Source organism: Bubalus kerabau, chromosome 4 (assembly GCF_029407905.1).
Source record: "Bubalus kerabau isolate K-KA32 ecotype Philippines breed swamp buffalo chromosome 4, PCC_UOA_SB_1v2, whole genome shotgun sequence".
Lineage (NCBI taxonomy): Eukaryota > Metazoa > Chordata > Mammalia > Artiodactyla > Bovidae > Bubalus > Bubalus kerabau.
This window is the reverse complement of record NC_073627.1, coordinates 127883840-127904646: the sequence shown is the minus strand read 5'-3', so window position 1 is coordinate 127904646 and position 20807 is coordinate 127883840. Positions and strand designations below refer to the sequence as shown.

The 20807-nt window shown below is 34.6% G+C and overlaps 1 protein-coding gene across 2 annotated transcripts in view; it reads right to left on the bottom strand.

Moving 5' to 3' along the window:
• Positions 1 to 20807, bottom strand: part of ZCCHC7 (zinc finger CCHC-type containing 7) — a 267242-nt gene that overhangs the window by 130761 nt on the left and 115674 nt on the right. The gene's annotated exons all lie outside the window — the stretch shown is intronic.

Below are 20807 nucleotides of genomic sequence, written 5' to 3'. Positions count from 1 at the left end.
GCACATCTAGAGGCAGTATGGTATAACAGGAAGAGTTTACTACCTCCTCTGAGACCCATGACAATTATAAGAAAATATGTGAAAGCACTTAAATCTTAAAGCACTATACAGACATATCCTACTATTTTTATACTGGCCTATGTACATAACACTAAAAACTAATTTTTAGTAGATTCATACCAAGATAAAAGTTGAGAAAAAAGCTTTTGTTTTCTGCAATATTTCAGAGGCTTATGACTTATTAATAAGCAAAATGATGAAGAAAATATAAAGTATCTTTTGTTCCAAAATTTATTTTTCATTAGTATTGGGCCAACAGCTTTGAAGTTTTAATGTCCTTAACTGCTACCTTGGAAACCATTTTCAGAAACAAAACAACACAATGATACAGATATTACTGCATCTAGAACAGGGACAGCCACATAACGGGCGTTCAAAATTCTGATCAACTGAATAAATACAAAAAAATCTTTAATTCCTAAGTATACTTAAATGAAGACATGTCACCCATACTTAACTATTTTTTTGCCCATCACTATCTACCCTGGTCCCTTTTCAACACTGTAATTTAACATTCCTAGTGAGCAATGAGACTCTGGGAAACTTACTTGGTATCACTTGTTTTCTTAATTGGAAGACAGCAATAATAATATCTACCTACATTCATAAGGTTGTGAAGTGAGGTGTGAAGGATTAAATGATCTAAAGAACATATCATACACAAAGTACTTATAAAATACACAAAATATATGTAAAATACAGTGCCTAGCACAGAATAGGTAGATCTCTTTCTTCCTTATTAAATCACTAGCAAAGGAATTAAGTTAAAAAAAAAAAAAAAAAAACCATTACAGCCAAAAGTTCACCATAACAAATTATTTTCCTGCCCAAATGATGGTGGGCCCTGGGCCACAGTTCACTACACCAGCTTTATGGTACCATGGCAATGTATTTAGTAAACATATTCTCCATTACACTAAATAATGTCCTATATTTTGCTATCATACACTAAATTTACACTAAACATTTCATAATGTATTCACAACTGTCTTCTGCATGGCCACAGAAACACAAGAACTGGACATCAATGCATTACTATATGTTGATGCCAAAGATGAAGATATTGGGGAGTAAATGATTTGTTTAAGGTTATCATGGGCCTCATCAGTGACAGAGCCAAGGTAACATTTAACACCCCCTATTCTACATGAAAGCACAATCTCTACCACAGCACTTTTATTCTTTCCTTTCTCAAACCTGACCCTCCTCGAGCATTCATTACCTGAAAGAATGGAATCACTACCCCTTACCTGTTTTAAAAAGCAGCCAGTACTCCTTGTACCTAACGTTACTCTTGCCTGCCCAACTCTGTTACTCTCCAGTCTTTGGCCAGACCGACTTTCCTAAATTGCAAATATGATCATGTCACTCACTATTTTAAGCAAAATCCCTTCTAGAAATCCTTAAATTTTCTGATCACATATATAAGGCCCTTCATAATCTGGTCCTAATTTACCACTCTAGACTAATCTCTCACTATTTTCAATCATCTTCACTATGTATGCTCCAGTCACATCTAGTTATACATAAATTTCTGAGCAAACCAATAGCAATCAGGTTACATACTTGCTGTTCCCAGAACCTGCAACCTTCTCTCCCCACTCCATGTTCACATCCATTCAGCTTATTTTTATTTATCCTTCAGGTCTTGCTTTAGTTTTCTTCCAAGAAGTCTTATTTCATCTCCCAAAACTGAGTTAGGTGGGAATTACTGCTATGTGCCCCTGTGGCGTCTCGTGTTTACATCTATCCAGGCACTTCTCTTTTTGTATCTTGAGTACCCATTTATGTGTTTCACTCCCTGCCAAGCTCTGAAGCTGCACTGGTAGGTGCTCAATAATAATTTGTTGCGTTTTTGTTCACCGTTAGATGTCTTCCAAGGAATTATTTACTTATTTAGTAAGTTACATGTCAAAATACACTTTCACTTAGCAGGTTGAAATAAACAAAAAGAGAAGATTTGACATTGAACAGTTGAAACTGTAATTTAAAATATAGTCATAATTAAATAAGAAAATAACTCCTTGGAAGACATCTAATGGTGAACTAAAATTCAACAAATATTGAGCACCTATCAGTGTGGCTTATCGCCTTCAAGTGGCTAACTTCAGAGCCTGGCAGGGAGGGAAACACATAAATGGGTACTAACAGTACAAACAGAAAACTGCCTGGATAGATGTAAATACAGGACATCACAGGGGCACATAGTAGTTATTCCTAACTCAGTTTTGGGGGATGAAATAAGACTTCTTGGAGGAAAACTAAAGCAAGACCTGAAGGATAAATAAAAAACAAGCTGAATGGATGTGAGCATGGAATGGGGAGAGAGGGTATATAGCCCAATTGTTACTGGTTTGCTCAAAAATTTATGTATACTGAGATGCGTGAAGGTGATTGAAATAGCTACTTCTCCAGAATACTAGAAGGCAGAATACTGAACAATGAAGAAGAGCTATGCATTCCATTAGAGTATTTCAAGGAGAGGATGAAAATCTGAAAACCACTGGCTTATTTAATTGTGTTGCTTATATTTATATTTAAGTCACTATGCCAAATATAAAACAAACTTCTCTACATGGCACTCATAATCTGACTCAGTATTGTGTGTCTGAAAGTGATTTTTCTAAAAAGTTATCTTAAATTTGATTTTTTTGGAGGGGTCTAAAACATTAGTTTTTTAGAGTAACTCATCTCTAATTTTATACTATAAAATAAATGAGAAAAAATGGTTTAATATGCCAAGAATGTATATACCTATTTGATATATCAAATGGGATTCGATTCATCTTACAGAAGACTTTTTTCCTAACTGAGATATATCTATCATGTCTTGGTGAATTCTTACCGAGAAATTAGCTATTATAAATTATTCAATGGAACCAATGCTCCCCGCTCCCCTCTCCACCACCATCCCCTTCCTTCACTACTCACTGAAAAAAAAGAAACATCTAACACTGGATTCTATTCCACAGTGAATGTATATGAAAAAAACATAGTGGTCCTCACTGATCAATCATGGCAGAACACTCATGGCACGGTCACCACAGCTAACAAGCAGAGTAAAACAGCCACCATCCCTTTTATCAGAGAAAAGAAAAGTGAAAATTATAAGACTAGTTAGGTTTTAGGATGGAAAACAATCTTGACAAAAATAATTGACTATCATTCACTGCCCCTTAAAACATGAAGATTAAAGTTCTCCCTCACTTTTCAAAAAGTTATTATAAATGAAATCATGTTTAAATACATTAAGAATTGTCTTCTAAAGAACTTAAATGAATAAGCTATTTTAAAAGTAAGCTTTTTCAGAAATTAATACAACATTGTAAAGCAATTATACTGCAATTATAAAAAAAGATTTAACCAGTTTAAAAAAATAAATAAAAGTAAGCGTTTCATAAATAAATACTCATTTATAAATTGAGCTTTTTTTTTTTTAAAGACTCTGCCTAAAATAAAACATAATTGTTATTACATCATGGTATATTTTGTAGAAAATCCAGGTTGCTCTAAATACGAAATTTATGTATTGAAAAACTATGGTTTAGGGTAGCCTTTATTTTTTTACGAAGATTCTCTAGCACAATGGAAGTTCACTTCCTTAGAGTTCACTTCACAAGCACTTGACCTGTACCACAAAGCAGCTCAGGCTATCTTTGCAAAATGGCGAGAATAAGAAGCAAAAGGACTAAGATTGTAAGTCAAGCTGAGCAGCAACCATATGGCACTACAAAGCACAACTGCGACACAATAAGCACACCCCAAAATGCTGGATTTTAAGGTAAATCCTTATTGGTTAACGGATCCTAAAAATGAATACAATGAGAATCAAGATGTGCAAGATAGTAAGTTTGGAGACACTGAAGACAAACTCTATCCTCATGTCCTTATATCACACAATTTTATGCAAACTGTTCATACTATGCAAAAATCCAGTCTATTGTGCCATTCTCTTTGTGAACATTAACTAATGAAAACACTGGAAGCCTAGCTAGACTAAGTTAATGTTTTCATCTGAACTTTGATCAACGCTTTCCTGATACAGTTGTACAGTAAAGACTGAAAAGCATTTCAGTAGCCAATCTAGACAATTTTTCTGTTGTTGTTGTTTTCCAATCAACCATGTCTACAAACAAAGCAAGCTAATCTAGCATAGTTCACAGTGCAGTTTAAATAACTGTCCCACGGCTTTAGAAGTATGCAGTATGTGTGTATATAAATTGTTTTAATCCCAGAACATGAATCTTTCAGCAATACTTAAAATTTACTAACGAACTCCAAAATGATTTTATAACTCCAAATGGTTATAAAGACTGAATAAAGGAGGAAGCAATGTTGATGTCCCCGCCAACATAAGCTGGTTTAAAAAGCAAGTAATATTTTGCCAAAGAAAAACAGCTGGATTAAAGAGTTTCCAAAGTACTTTTATAGCCAGCAATATAGAGTGCTGAAATAATCCCAATAGGGTGAGAATGGTCAGATGATCTGCCAATTTTACATATAGGTTTAGAATTTTCCAAGGAAGGTCTTATTAAAATCTTAAAATCTGTTTTTATACTATTCTTAAATTTTAAAAGATATCTACCTTATGACATCAAGATGAAAACAAACATATACAGATTTCAACTGGACAACTCAATTCCTTTAAAAGCTGTATCATTTTTATGTAAGAAACTTCACTCAGAAATAATTCTAAATTTCCTGCCATAATTCTTTCCTATGTTTTGGCTAAGGTTAAGCTTAAACATTAATTATAATTTGAGAATTTTCATTATCTAAAATAAAAGACATGTCTTTTACATAATAAATATATATACATGACTTCTATGATTGCTTTTCCTTCATGGTATTTTCAAGTGTGTGGGTCAAACTTGTCACTGAATCTGGCTTTCCTTAATGCAAAACCACTTAGCGTGCTGATACAATGAACTGGTTTCTGGAGTTAAAATCTAATTTCATGCTTTTGTTTAAGTATATGTAAATCTTTTAATTTGAAAGCAATTCTTAATAGATAAAATTAATATGCAAATGTAAACTGTAAATATAAAATACACAATTTAAAATAACTCGAGGCAGCAAGCTCTAGATTTCCATTAATATCTCTGCAACAATTAGAACATGTTTTTAATAAGAGTTTCACTGTGCCATCCTGTCATCTTGCCTTTACTGCATTAACACAACAGAATGTGCTATCAGGAAGAAGTTTAAAAGCACTATCTACACAGAATACAAAACCTGATCTAAGTACGTTTATCATACAGCATTAACAGTCCACATAGCAGTGTGTCCAGGACTGCATGCACACGCATTTTATCCTTTGAGAGCACTGTCAAGTACCGTGGGAAGCAAGAAGTACCTCCATACATACAGCAAGTAAATTATATACCTGAAACACAATGGGTCCATTTATAAATCTCTAGGCAAAGAAAACATTGAATATACATTTCCATTTACCACACAGGCGAAAGAAAAACTCAAAATTTGATTTTAATATCATTTGGCAGAAATCCAACCAATACAGAATTTTGACCTCTGTTTGGAAATTTTAAGGGACTGTATATAGATTACACCAGAAAATGTATTAAAAATGCTAATCATTTTGTTAATAATAATTTAAACAAATAAGTAGTTTATGCTTTCCTTATTTTGACAGGCAAATATTTGGAATTCAGTTGGATACCCTATGTACTGACCCCATAACAAAAGCAAGTTCTCTAAGATTTATTCAGACGCTAAGTATATCTTGATATATGGAAGAAAAAAATACCAACGGAAAACTTGGAGAAAATATCAGAATTAGTAAGATAACAATCCAACACCTATTCTAACAGAGGGAAAAAAAAAGGAGTTCTATGTTCAAGAACTGGAACTATATATTCTGAATGATTCTAAGCTGGTTTAGGAGAAAGCTCTATTGATATTCACCACCTTCATTAGGTAGTCAGCAACTCAGTTATCTAACCCTGGTGTTAAACATTTTATTGCAGTAGTCAATTTGGAAGTTATAAAATTCTTCTGTTTGGGGTTGTTACTTGGGGGGTGGAGGTAGGAAAGCAGCTAAGAAAATCAGTGAAATCTCCAGAATGAACAGCCTGGCACTTTAGTATCTCACTGGGCACTCAGGAAAGCAATACTATAGAAAGCAGGTTACCGTTTTTGATAGTTGTATTTTCTGTGTTATCTAGAGAAAAACAGGTTCATCCATGCAAAATGGACTGTTTTAGAAGATATTGCTGCTAAAATGAAAGACTTTTCAAAAGCCAAAAGTGATTATTCCAGATGAAATGAGAAGCTCCAATGTCAACCTTACTTCCTGAATCAGCAAAAATCAAAGCTTTACTCAGAATAGGAAATTGGAGATTTTCTTTTAATTTACATATCTTTTTTGCTGAGTATGTTTTAGCTGAAATATGAGAGAACTTCTAAGAGACAGCACTTCTCATTTCCAACCATGCTTTTGCTATGACATTATAAAATACCACTATTTGGAACTAAGAATACATCAATTTTACTAGCATTAATGTACAAGAATCAAGAGTTTAAGTCAGAAATAGCTTTCCATTTACAGCATTTTGTTACATACTCATTAGCCAAGCCAAACATCCATCTATAAAGTAAAACTTTCAGCTATCATCGGGACCTATCTAAATAGCTACGGTTTGGCATATTAGAAGCAAAATTCCTAAATACATAAGACTTATATAAAAAGCAAGAAAAGCATTTTTAATCCAGATACCTTACTGTCATGTATATACAACTATTAAGTGTGTGCATTCTTTAAGAAAATGAATGAGAAGTCCAAGTGTGTTAAGAAGCACTGATAAATTTTGGAAATTATCTTGTTAAATGAACTGGTTTTTAAAATGTAAACTTTATCCAATGCTTTATAACTCTATAATATTTCTATTGTACTAATATTAAAATCTGAAAATATATATAAATTATTGACAAATACATATCTCTTGGCTACTTTCTTTACATCAACATTTTATTTTACATTAAATATATTTAAGCCTACTTGAATTGTTTCTTCTTAAAAATAATAAATAAAAAATGATGGCCTTTTAACAAGAGGAACAAATTTTGTTCAATTCCATCTATTTTGAAAGAAATTATGTTGTCTGCCTATTTTAATCCTTACTTTGGTTATTCCTACAGCTTATTTTCCTTTATTTTAGGAGTTACAAAGTATGAAATGTGTTTTTCCCCCCATGTGAGGACTGTTTTCAATGAATTTATTTGGTGAATGTAAAAAGATTATTCTTAGGTTTATTTTTAAATGATATGAAAGTAATTTAAAAGATTTCTTATTCATAAACTTTTAAAACATCAATACTTCAATTTGTCTGGCCTTTATATAATACTTTACAAGAATTTTGCCTTTAACCATAATTAAAATTTTATTTGCTCTCTAACACAACTAACATAAAAATCAGGTTGACAAAGTTAGATTCTGGGTAATCTGCCTATCTTTAATCTGTATAAATGTATAAAACAAATTCTCTAGCAATACTCAACTGACACATAGGCCTTGATAAATATAAATTTAATATTCTTAGAAACTGAATTAAATTTGTAACATGCTAAAGCAAAGAATATACTGATTACTATGGAAATGGAACCTAAACTAGCCTTCAAAAAATAAACCCCAACCATAGAAAAGACAGGTAAGATGAGCTTTTAAAGTTTTTTCCTATATTCTTCTCACATGAGTTACTTACATACAAGTAACATTCACAGATTCACATATACACTACGAGACATTAATGATCTTTAGGTCCCAAAACCTCACCAGAAAATGCTATCTTCAAATTATGTGGAAATTAAAACCAAGGGCTAACGTTGACCATTATTCTAATAATTGCCTTGTAATGTGATCATTTCATTCCATCAGTATCTGGAGAGCTTATATTTTTAAGCAGTTGTTAGTTTAAACCTGCTACTCCTGCCATCTTAGAACTGGAAAATTCACTACTGTCATTCAGTAGTGCTGGTAACATAGTTAAATATGATGTATGCCTCTTTCTACTGTGATACCCAAGGAAACTGTCAAACATTTTCCTCTTTATTTTAATGTCTACTGACTATCTCTTAATGGTTCCCATACATTTTCCTTCAATATTGATATTAAAAGAAAAGGCAGTAAAAACTAAGAATTTGTTTAAAAGATTTATAAATAAATCTCACCCTGAGCTAAATGTACAGATGAAGCACCAGGCAGGCTACCCCTCCCCCTCCATTAGAGTTATATCATGTAGAAAACCAACTCCCCTCAACTTTAAAAGGTTCAAACTGGGCAATTTTGTCAAATCTTGCTGTGATAAAACACAACTTTTTAACAATGTACACAGGCTAAGGGATGATCAATAATAAAAATGAAATGACAGCAGTACCTAGACTTACAGAATGTGGTTCTTATAGACCGAGCTGAAATATATTTGCTTTTTTCTATGGCAGTATCCCATGCTTAAAAACCCTCCCTTTCTGCCTTTGTTCAGCTCTTTTGCTAGCAACCAAGTGCTTTCTTTTGGTTCAGCCTAGTAAAAAGCCAAAGGACTAGGACATGAAGGTCATCAAGGTCTACAAGGTAGATGAACAAACCAACAAAGCAGGGCAAAGAGCAAAAGCATTACAATTAGAATCTAATTACAACAAAAAGAAAAGTCTACATAAAAGTCGTAATTATGAAAAATAGTAAACACTGGAGATTGCCAAGAATGGCTGCTTTGCTTTATATAAGTACTTACAAGTTCTTTTTAAGTAAGAATTGCAACCCAGGACATTAAATAATTATTTGCAAATTCAAGTGAAATAAGTCCTGCAGTGAACGCAATACACAATGTTGTATTAACTAAGGAAACATTATGCCTAAATATTTGTGTGAGAGAGGGTATGCTGTAAGTCCTTTGCCTTTTTAAATTAACAATGAACTTCTATTACTCTATGTAGAACACCGACTTCTCCAATTTGATGTGTTGTTTCTAAAGGTTAAAACCAAAATTAACCACAACTATAAGCTACACAATAGAAACGATCAACATAGAAAATAACGATAGAATTTGCTTTTCAATCCTATGAGGGAAGGATGAAAACATTTTCAAAACTATTTACAAAAAAGCAGCTTTCCCTGCTTTTGTTTCCCCAACTATCATTTCTTATTAATTACATAGCTGTGGGCAAAAAAAATTGCTAGATATTAATGAAGCTTCTATTTCCTTTTAAAGTCTTCATTGCGATCATAATGTTAATTGCTACCATCAGAGTCATTCTTATGCCAACCCTGCAGTGGGGCAAATGGGATTTTGATGATTTGAAGCACAGAGAGAAATAGTTGGAATGATCAATCAGGTGAGACACAGGCTTCTGAATAATAGCTTAAGGAATGAAATTTTATTTTGGCAGAATTAAAACCAAATTTTCCTTTAATAAAGGCCATTTTATAAAAGGTGAATATCAAGTAGACAGGGAAAATTTTATTAAGCAGTTTTCCAGTAACACACAAAAATACTTACTACTACACTAAGCTAAGGTTTCTTCCATTTTCTCTTCTCCTCAAAGAGTATTTAAACACAAAGAAAAAGTGCAGTTCTGCTACAAAAATTATGTAGCAAGATATAGCACAACCTTAACATTTTATACTATTGTAGCTGGTACATTATCCAGAAACACCTCACAGAAACATATAAACAGATATGACAACACAGAAAATTCAAGAATACCTCAAATTCATTGGCAAAAAAGTTCCTACTTCATCCCCTGCCACCTTTTTAAAATTTTTGAGCCAAAAGTAATGTTGGAATAGTATTAGATTATAAGAGGTCACTGACAAATCTGGTCAAACAGGATAGGATCAATATTAACTTTCGGGAAGAAACCAGGAACAAGAAATCTCTTTTTTCTTCTAGAGTCCTACCTAATCTGAAGGACAAAAGACCATGGCAGAAAGAGTCAAGATTAATAATTCTGTTTTCTGATTATCAAGGCAATCAGAAAACAAAGTAAACTCTGAAAGCCAAATAGGTTAAGATTTTTACACATCAGTAAAAAATATAATCTCTGTAGACTCACAGGGTTAGGAAGCACAAATGAGAAATAAATACGAAAAAGCTTTGACAACCACCGAGAATTATATGCATGAGGGACAGTCCTGTTTTCCTTTAAATGTCTCATCTATATAATGTTGTAATTCAGGAAATTGAAGATTCAACCAAAATATCCCAATAATCTAATGCTGACTCAAATAACAGCTCCTTCACGAAGCCTCCCTTGATTTCCTAAGGAAAAACTGATTGCTCACTCCTTAATGATCTTACTATATTAAACCTGTATGTATACCTTATGGCATCTATAAGGTTAAAATTTCCTTGAAAGCAGGAACAATGTCTTATTTAAAATCTTTGTGTCTGTCATATTGAATACCTAGATACTAAAAAATTATGGATTGTTTTGCTAAGTACCATATTACCAAACAATATTAACTTGACCTCTGTATGAACATATAAAACAAATACAGGACACACACACGAGTTCGTGTGTGAGTACTCTAAGAAATGTACAGGATGTTTAAGGATTAAACATCTAAATAAGAAGCAATACAACAATAATTTTAAACAACAGCTTTTTAAGTGATATAGTCAAAGGGAAGGCAGTTTCAGGAAAGGAAGAATAAAGACAGAAAACAGAACCCTGAACATGTGGATAGAATCACTACCTATTCATGAAAATTTAAGTCTTGCTAGAAAAACAGCACAAGGAATAATTCCAATTAGGGCTTATGAATTTGAAAGAAATATGGCTTTATCATACATTTCTCAGAGAATTATTATCATTTAAAGCCGAAAGTATAATCATGTTCCAGTGGGACACATTCACTGAAAGCATAAAAGCAAGGATAGCTTAAGTTCATTCTGAAGGGCAAAAGGGTATCTTGGGCCTTCTTAGTAGGTTTTGTTATGTCTTCTTTTTAAGGAACTCCAGGTTGGGTGCTCAGTTTCCAAAAAGCTGCTATACCGCTGGACTAGCATAGGTTTCTGATTAGAAATGCCTTTGGTGAGAGAACTTTCTTCAACAAGCTAGGTGGGAGGAGCTGAAGTAACAGCAGTAAAATAGTCCCAGGAGGCAACTTCTAGGAGATAGGCAACCCTCTTGAAGAAGTTCAAATTGAAAGCGTTTGAGTGAAAGCATGTGTATGAAACAACCTCAAAGGCAAGAGATTATGAGACTCAGGAGATGAAGGATGTTTCTGAAGCAAAAATGTAACAACTGAAGTGGAACTGATAAATGATTTTTCAACTTAGCCTTTCATCCTTCCAAGGTAGATAAATTGAGTAGCCGCACTGTGCTTATGCATGGGTCCTCCAGAAGAGGCTTACTGTATGCTTCACGTAGGCATTAAAAATCCCATAGCACTTTAGATAAATAAAAGGTAAAGAGATAGCCTGTAAGCCTTGGTTAAAATATGTTTTAAAATATAACTTGGTGTTCCTTGGCTTACATAAATCCTTTAGCCTGGTTAGTTGACATACTGTGATAATATATGAAAGAAAAATCACTTTAAAATTGTCTTGAAATCTAGTTCTATACATAAGTTATTCTTAAAATTACATATAACTTTTGGAAAGATTAAATGATACGTTCAGTAAAACAGTGTAACAGACATTCAATAAATAATTGTTGAAAGAATGGCTGAAACATTTCCATCTAGTTACTGTGAGACAAATGACAAATAGCCCTGAAAGACACTCTGAAGTTTTTAAGAAGACTAATTAAGCATATTTAACTTTAAAAATTATTGCATGTACAATACACATGGGATCCTGAATCAGATGCTAGATTTTGGCCTATAGTAGATAACTATTTTACCTCTTTAGCTTTCATTCCTTTTACTCTCTTATTGGAAAATCATTCTAGGCATATGGTCTGGATAGTGATGAGTGACAAGCACTCCTCTCCATCTCACTCCCATATAAGGGGTGAATACCTGATCCCACTGCTGAATTTTTAAAGAACTATTAGAAAAGAGGCACTGTCTCAGTTAAGAAACATGTAAATCTTAAGTTCTCTAAGGTCATTTTCATCCAACTATATAGCCTGCCTAGGAATGAAGCCAGCACTGAGGAAAGTAGAATTGAGAAATGGGGAGAGAGTGCTAATTCTTGAATCTCTAGAATAGACCTAGAATGAGTGAACTATGCTGAGGCCAGATAGACACCTAGGTTTATTATCCTGGCTCCCTTTCTTCCTCCTTTCCATGCACCATCCTTCCCCTCCCACCCTGTTTCCTTAGGGTTGGACTTTAGTTACTGCAACTAAGAGCTCAGATTATTAAAAGCCTCGACCACCCGCTCTTGATCCTGTCAGTTTCCTGTCATTCCTTTATACAGGGTCACTCTGCTCCTCCAAGTAATTCCCTGCCTCCACTTCAACAGTAAAAGACGGTGGATGGAATGCTTAGCTGGGGATGCTTCTGTCTACTTTACTATTACTTGACCTAGCCACTAAACAAGGGAAGTATTGCAGGATTTATGGACAAAGACTATAGAATCGGTCCTTAAAGAAACAATAATCTCTAAAAATTCAAAGTTGTTATTTCACACTTAACACTTGTCTACAATTAAGAAAAACATTTAAAAAGTCTCTCAGTAAGAAGTCCAATCATAATTAATAAAAAGCAATCTTTTTAAGCATATTATACCATTAAATTCAATAGGAAGTCCAAAAGCTAAAAAAGAGAAAGTACAGTCATCTCTCAATATCCTGATGGGATTGGTCCCAGAAGCCCTGCAGATACCAAAGCCTACAATGTTCAAGTCCCTTATGTCAAATGGCACAGTATTTGCCTATAAACTAAGCACATCCTCCTTTGTAATTTAAATCATCTGTAGATTATTTCTAGTATCTTATTCCAACTCTTTGTGACCCCATGGACTGTAGCCTACCAGACTCCTCCGTCCATGGAATTTTCCAGGCAAGAATACTGGAGTGGGTCGCCATTTCCTTCTCCAGGAAATCTTCCCGACCCAGGGATTGAACCCAGGTCTCCCGCACTGTAGGCAGATGCTTTACCATCTCAGCCACCAGGTAAGTCATCTAATGAAATGTAAATGCTAAGTAAATAGCTGTAAACACAATGTAAATGCCATATAAACAGTTGCTTGCATATGAACAAATTCAAATATTGCCTTTTGGAACTTGAGGAAGCTTTTTCCCCATAAATACTTTCAATCAGTGATTGGCTGAATCAGTGGATGAGGAACCTGTGGATACAAAGGACTAACTGTACTGGTAGAGTCTGTACTCATCCCAGACCATTTGCTTAAAATTTGCTGAGAAAAATGGTAACATTCAGAATTATTAATTTCTATCCATAGAGGTTACAGAAAAATGACACAATCTAAACAAAAAACACAAACAAAGAGCTTTTTGGATTGCATTTAGGGGAATCCAGCATTCCCCCTTGGAATAAATAACACAAGTAAGTGCAATCAAAAATATCCTTTCAAGCAGGAGATCTGAGACAGTGAAGAGAAGGCAGTAAGAAGGAACAAAAAGAGATCTGACAATGCTGCCTTTGAAGACTGAAGTGATACAGCCAAGTCAAGGAACACTGGCAGACAACAGAGCTGGAAGACACATGGAACAGATGCTCCCTTAGTTAGAGTCTCCAGAAAGAGTAGAGCCCTCCTGGAGCCTTGATTTTTGCCCAGTGATACTGATTTTGGACTTTGGCCTCCAGAACTTTATATAACAGAATAAATTTCTGTTTTTTTAAGTAACCAAGTTTGTGAACATTTTTTTAGAGTAGCTACCACCAAACTAAGTACAAAAACTGTTATAGATATTCTAATTTTTAAAATATTTGATTATGTTACATTTACGCATACAGTATTTTTTAATAGCAGTTCTTAAGAACTGTGCATGCAAAATTTGGTGAATTAAACCACAACAAGCTTAACTGATTCAGGTTAAGAATCATCAATGGATACTGAAAACACAGGGTTAAAGTTAGCTGGAAAACTAGGTATCACACCATTTCAAAGTATCTCCCCACAGACTGCTTACAAAGGGAAAAATTCTTACAAAGAGAAATATGGTGAAACCATCCTATTCAAATGATAGAAGTTAATAACAATAAAGTGACAAACTGAAATATGAACCTCCTGATGTAATAAAATTGAACATATTATCACTTACATAGTACCTCTGCCAAAAATATATAACCTGAATCTTATCATGCCAAGCCCAAATTACAGGACATTTTACAAAACTCTCTGATACTCTTTTAAAATGTCAATAACATCAATAACATGAAAAACAAAGAAAAATTGAAACACTGCTCAAGACTGAGGAGACTCAAAAGACAACTAAATGTCATACTTGATCCTGGATTAGATCATAAGGACTGGAACATGACTGGAAAATTTTAATTTGGACTCTACATTAGATAAATATAGAGGTCCATCTAGTCAAAGCTATGGTTTTTCCAGAAGTCATGTATGGATGTGAGAGTTGGACCATAAAGAAGGCTGAATGCCGAAGAATTCATGCTTTTGAATTGTGCTGTTAGAGAAGACTTTTGAGAGTCCTTTGGACTGCAAGGAGATAAACCAGTCCATCCTAAAGGAAATCAATCCTAAATGTTTATTGGAAGGACGGATGCTGAAGCTGAAACTCCAATACTCTGGCCACCTGATGTGAAGATCTGACTCATTAGCAAAGACCCCTATGCTGGGAAAGACTAAAGGCAGAAGGGACGACAGAGGACAAAACAGTTGGATGGCATCACCGACTCAATGGACAAGTTTGAGCAAGCTCCGGGAGATGGTGAAGGACAGAGAAGCTTGGCATGCTGCAGTGCATGGGGTCGGACACAACTGAGCAACTGAACAATAACAACTACATTAGATAAAAGAATTTTGTGTTAAGTTTCTTGAATTTGTTAACTATACTGTAGCTATGTAAGATAGTGTAGGATACTTAAAAGATATATATTCTGAAATATTTAGGGGTAAAAGAGCCTGATGTCTGCAAGTTATTCTCAACTAATTAATCCCCCCAAAATAGTAATAAAATATGTGTGTCTGTGTGTAGAGGAGGAGGGGAAGGAAGGCTAAGTAACAAAGCAATTATAGCAAAAATGTTAACGGCATTCAATATCTAAGTGAAAGGTATTATGGGGTTCACTGTATTATTCCTATAAGTTTCTACAGGTTTAAAATATTTTAAAACAAAACATCAAAAAAACAAAAAAAACCTGGTGGCTTGAACATTTGATATGCTTTCAGATAAAAAGGAAGTATGTATTGTATGCCATTAATACTATATACTCAGTAATGGTTAAACACAAAAAAACTACCAATGTGAGAAAATGCCATTTCTAAGTACTGCTTAGAATATTTGTGATAGTAAAGATATAATTTTTTATATGCTCTTTTGCAATTTAGTTGACAACATAGGAATATATTAGCATTTTTAGTAAATACTCACTTTAAAATGTTATTTCTAAAAATATGAATGTATTAAATATATAAAATATGTCAAAGAAAAGAATAAACTTGATCAAATAAGTAGTCTAACTTATAATTCAAGTTACAAAAATATCAATTTGATATACTTTAAAAATCTTACTGTTTTTCTACAACATAAATTTGAATACAGACTAATATCAAACTTAATTACCTGGACTGAATTCTTTCATAGAACTACATATTTACCCTGAATGGGTAAACATATTACTCTCAAGTGGCTTGTTCTTAGTATTATACAACAGAACAAGACAAAGGTAGCAAAATGATATAAAAGGACTGCAAAAAATTTTTTCCGAGTAAAAAGCATTTTCCACAAATATATAATAGTCTAAACATACTCAAAAGTTATGTAAACTCATTTCTGAAAGAGACGTTCTAAACACATACATATTCTAAACATCAGGATCAAATGACAAAAGGATGTATCTTTACATATTTTACAACATAATAAAAGAAATATTTTTAAAAGATAGATTTCATTTAACTGATGAAAAAAAACACTTGACTTTCTTGTCTCTGTCTCCCTATTCCGTTCAGTTCAGTTGCTCAGTCATGTCCGACTCTTTGCGACTCCATGGATCGCAGCACGCCAGGCCTCCCTGTCCATCACCAACTCCTCGAGTTTACCCAAACTCATGACCATTGAGTAGGTGATGCCATCCAACCATCTCATCCTCTGTCATCCCCTTCTCCTCCTGCCCTCAATCTTTCCCAGCATCAGGGGCTTTTCCAATGAATCAGTTCTTCACATCAGGTGGCCAAAGTATTGGAGTTTCAGCTTCAACACCAGTCCTTCCAATGAACACCCAGGACTGATCTCCTTTAGGATGGACTGGTTGGATCTCCTTGCAATCCAAGGGATTCTCAAGAGTCTTCTCTAACACCACAGTTCAAAAGCATCAATTCTCTGGTGCTCAGCTTTCTTTATAGTCCAACTCTCACACCCATACATGACTACTGGAAAAACCATAGCCTTGACTACATGGACCTTTGTTGCCAAAGTAATGTCTCTGCTTTTTAATATGCTGTCTATTTAGAATGTTGAATACTTGTAATTTTATCACTTCTACAAAATATTATAAAACTTTGAACAATGTAGTTGCCTAGACACCTAAATCAATTCCGTCTCAAGTACCATGAGGTCAACGTGATCTCTCAAGAATATTTGGGCTGAATCAAGATATACTTCCTGGTCAGTCCAAGTCTGTCCAGATCTTATAACCAAGAATAACAAAATAAAATACACTCAAGAGAATCTTACAGGATAGACAACATGGCATCATAAACCAACCAACCATAAGGCTCTCAAAAAGTGGAAGCCTTTGTGGGCTGGTTTTATATCTTGCACTATGTCTGGAGAAATCCTGTGTATACAGTGGGAACTTCATTGCCTAACTCACTAAATAGTTAGAGGGCAAGCCAGGAGACAAAAGGCCTCTCCCTTGAATAAGGCTCCTCCCTCAAACACTTCTCCCATGAATAATGTTTCATGAAATAACAAATACAAAAACACCCTTCAATTTTAAAATAGTTTGCATACAAAGGTACTCTACTATCTGAGATGACATTACTTTGAAGACAGGTATTTTCTTGAGAACTTATCTACAGTTTATCTATAGTAAATTTAATCTGAAAATGGAACAGGAAGAGAGATGTACTTTAAATCCCTAAATCAACATCATCAAGTTGAATATTGTCTTATGTGAATTAACATTGGTCAGTACAAAACACAAAGCACATACCAGTAGTACCTCACACTATTAACAAGTGATTAGTGAATCTGACCAAGCAATTCACCTCTCCAATCTTAAAAGTTAAAGCAATAAAAAAAAAAATGCATTTATACTTTTATCAAAAGAACAGACGGAAAAGGAAGAAATGATCTTAAATAAGAGGTGATTAAGTCCACAGATTTTTATTTCTCTTTATCTGTAAGTTTATGTTCTTTTGTTTGCTAGAAAACTCAGTTACATTAGAAAAGAAGATTTAAAATACACCTATGAAGAAGTAGAAGTCTCTAAATAATTACTTCTTGACACATGAACAAAAATTTACCATGAGGCTTTGGTCTCAATAAAGCTTTGTTTATTGATTTTGAAAGTTAACTGTTATATGTCAGGTGATGTAAGAATTATGCCTCATTTTTGGCATATGGCAATCCAACTGGTCTGACATCAATGTTTTAAAATGCCTATCCACATCTCCTAGTGAAATGTTTGTCATTGTTATGGGTTTATCTCTAGACTCTCTTTTCCTTTGTCCTATATATTTATGTCTACTTTACAATGATAGATATCACAGTGTTTTAATTACTGGATTCTAAATTTCTAAATACATTTTATAATCAATTTAGAAATTGTCACCTAAAAGAAAAAGCTTGTTGAGATTCTGGTTGATTTTGCACTGAATCTACAAATAAATCTGGGAAGAACCGACACACAAAAAAATTGAATGTTCTGATCCATGAACACAGCATAGTTCTCCATTTATCTGAATCTTTATTATTCTCTACATTGCTTTACAATTTTCAATGCAAAGGTCTTATTCTGTTAAAATTATCACCATGTATTTCACTTTTTTTTATACTATTCCAATGGAATTTTACAATATTCAAGTTCCACTTGTTTGTTGGCAATATATAGAAACAAAATTATTTTCTACATCTTTGCTACGCTTATTAGCTCCAGCAATTATTTTATAGATCTCTTACAATTTTCCAAGGAAATTTTCACATAAGTTACAATAAAAGACAATTTTATCTTTCTTTACAATCTGGTATGCCTTTGTCTTGCCTTAAGGCACACCTTCTAGTATAACGTTGAGAGAACTGCTGAGAAGGGCCTGTCTTGTTTTACTCCCAATTGTAGAATAAATGTTTTCAGTCTTTAGTTGTAGGTTTTTAAAGAGGCCTTCTATGGGGCTGAGAAAGCTCCCCTTTATTTCTAGTTTGCCAAGTTTTGTTTTCTAATCTGTCATGAATGGGTGTTAAATTTTGTAAAATGCTTTATTTGCATTTACCGAAATGATCATATGGGTTTTCTCTGTTAGTCTGTTAATATACTGAATAACATTAAATAATTTTCACATGTTAAACCAATCTTAGCTCCTGGAATAAGTCATTTGGTCATGACTTATTAAGGTCTTTATGTTCTACAGAATTCATTTCCTAATATTTCTGTTAAAAATTTTGTGTCTATGTTCATGAAGATGAACTTATTTGTCTTATCTGGTTTCTGTGTCATGGTAATGCAAGGCTTATGAAAAGCATTACCTCATCTTCTATATTCTTAAGGAATTTGTATAGAATTAACATTTTCTCATCCTTAAACTTCAGTATAATCTACCATCAGACAGCCATCTGAACCTGGAAGTTTCTCTGGGAAGCTTTTTAACAGTTAAAATTTCAACTTTTGTAACAGGGCTATCCAGGTGGTCTATTTCTTCTTAACTAAACATTGTGTCTTTCAAGAAATTTGTCTTTTTCATTGAACTTACTGTACTTATTGATTAAAACTTATTGATTTAAGATTCTCCATAACGTCTCTTATCCTTAATATCTACAGGATATTATATCCCCCGGTGGTGTTAGTGATAAAGAGCCTGCCTGCCAATTTAGGAGTCATAAGAGACATGGGTTTGATTCCTCGGTCGGGAAGATCCCTTAGAGGAGGGCGTGGCAATCCACTCTAATATTCTTACGTGGAGAATCTCATGGAGCAAAGGAGCCTAGTGGGCTACAGTTCATAGGGTCACAAAGAGTCAGACACGACTAAAGTGACTCAGCATGTACAATATCTATAGTATCTGTGTGATATCCCTCGTTACTTTGCTAATAATGGTAATTTTTGTCTTATCTTGTTTTTTCCTGATAAGTCTATCTAGACTCTGTTTTATTAACATTTTTGCAAAGGATTAGTTATTTCACTAATTTCCTTTATGGTTTTTCTGTTTTCTACTTTATTAACTTTTGATCTTTCTTATTTCCTTGAGGTTATTTGTTGTTGTTCAGTCACCCAGTCATGTCCAACTCTTTGTGACCCCATGGACTGAAGCGTGCCAGGCCTCCCTGTCCTTCACCATCTCCCAGAGTTTGCCCAAGTTCATGCTCATTGCATCGGTGATGCTGCCCAGCCATCTCATCCTCTGAGCCCTCTTCTGCTTCTACCCTCAATCTTTCCCAGCATCAGGGACTTCTCCAATGAGTCATCTGTTCACATACGATGACCAAAATATTGGAGCTTCAGCTTCAGCATCAGTCCTTCCAGTGAATATTCAGGGTTGATCTCCCTTAAGATTGACTGGTTTGATCTCCTTGCTGTCCAAGGGACTTTCAATAGTCTCCTCTAACACCACAGTTTGAAAGTATCAATTCTTTGGTGTTCTGCCTTCTTTATGGTCCAGCTCTCACAACCATACGTGACCACTGGAAAGACCAGTCTTGACTGTAAACCTTTGTTGGCAGAGTAATGTTTCTGTTTTTCAACACACTGTCTAGGTTTGTCATTGCTTTCCTGCCAAGAAGCAATCATCTTCTGATTTCATGGCTGCAGTCACTGTCCGCAGCAATTTTGAGGCCCAAGAAGAGGGAATCTGTCACTACTTCCACCTTTTCTCCTTCTATTTGCCATGCAGTAATGGGGGCGGCAGAGAAGGCAATGACACCCCACTCCAGTACTCTTGCCTGCAAAATCCCATGGACGGAGGAGCCTGGTGGGCTGCAGTCCATGGGGTCACTAAGAGTCGGACACGACTGAGCGACTTCACTTTCACTTTTCACTTTCATGCATTGGAGAAGGAAATGGCAACCCACTCCAGTGTTCTTGCCTGGAGAATCCCAGGGATGGCGGAGCCTGGAGGGCTGCCGTCTATGGGGTTGCAGAGTCAGACACGACTGAAGCGACTTAGCAGCAGCAGCAGCAGCAATGGGGGCAGATACCATGATCTAGTTTTTTTAATATTTAGTCTTAAGCCAGCTCTTTCACTTTCCTCCTTCACCCTCATCAAGAAGCTCTTTAGTTCCTCTTTGCTTTCCATGAGAACCTCATGAACTGTATAAAAGGCCAGAGATATGATGCCAAAAGATGAGTCCTCCAGGTCTGAAGGTGTCCAATATGCTACCGGGGAAGAGCAGAGAATTACCAACAGCCCCAGAATGAATGAAGCAGCTGGGCCAAAGCAGATACAACACTCAGTTGTAGATATGTCTGGTAATGAAGGTAA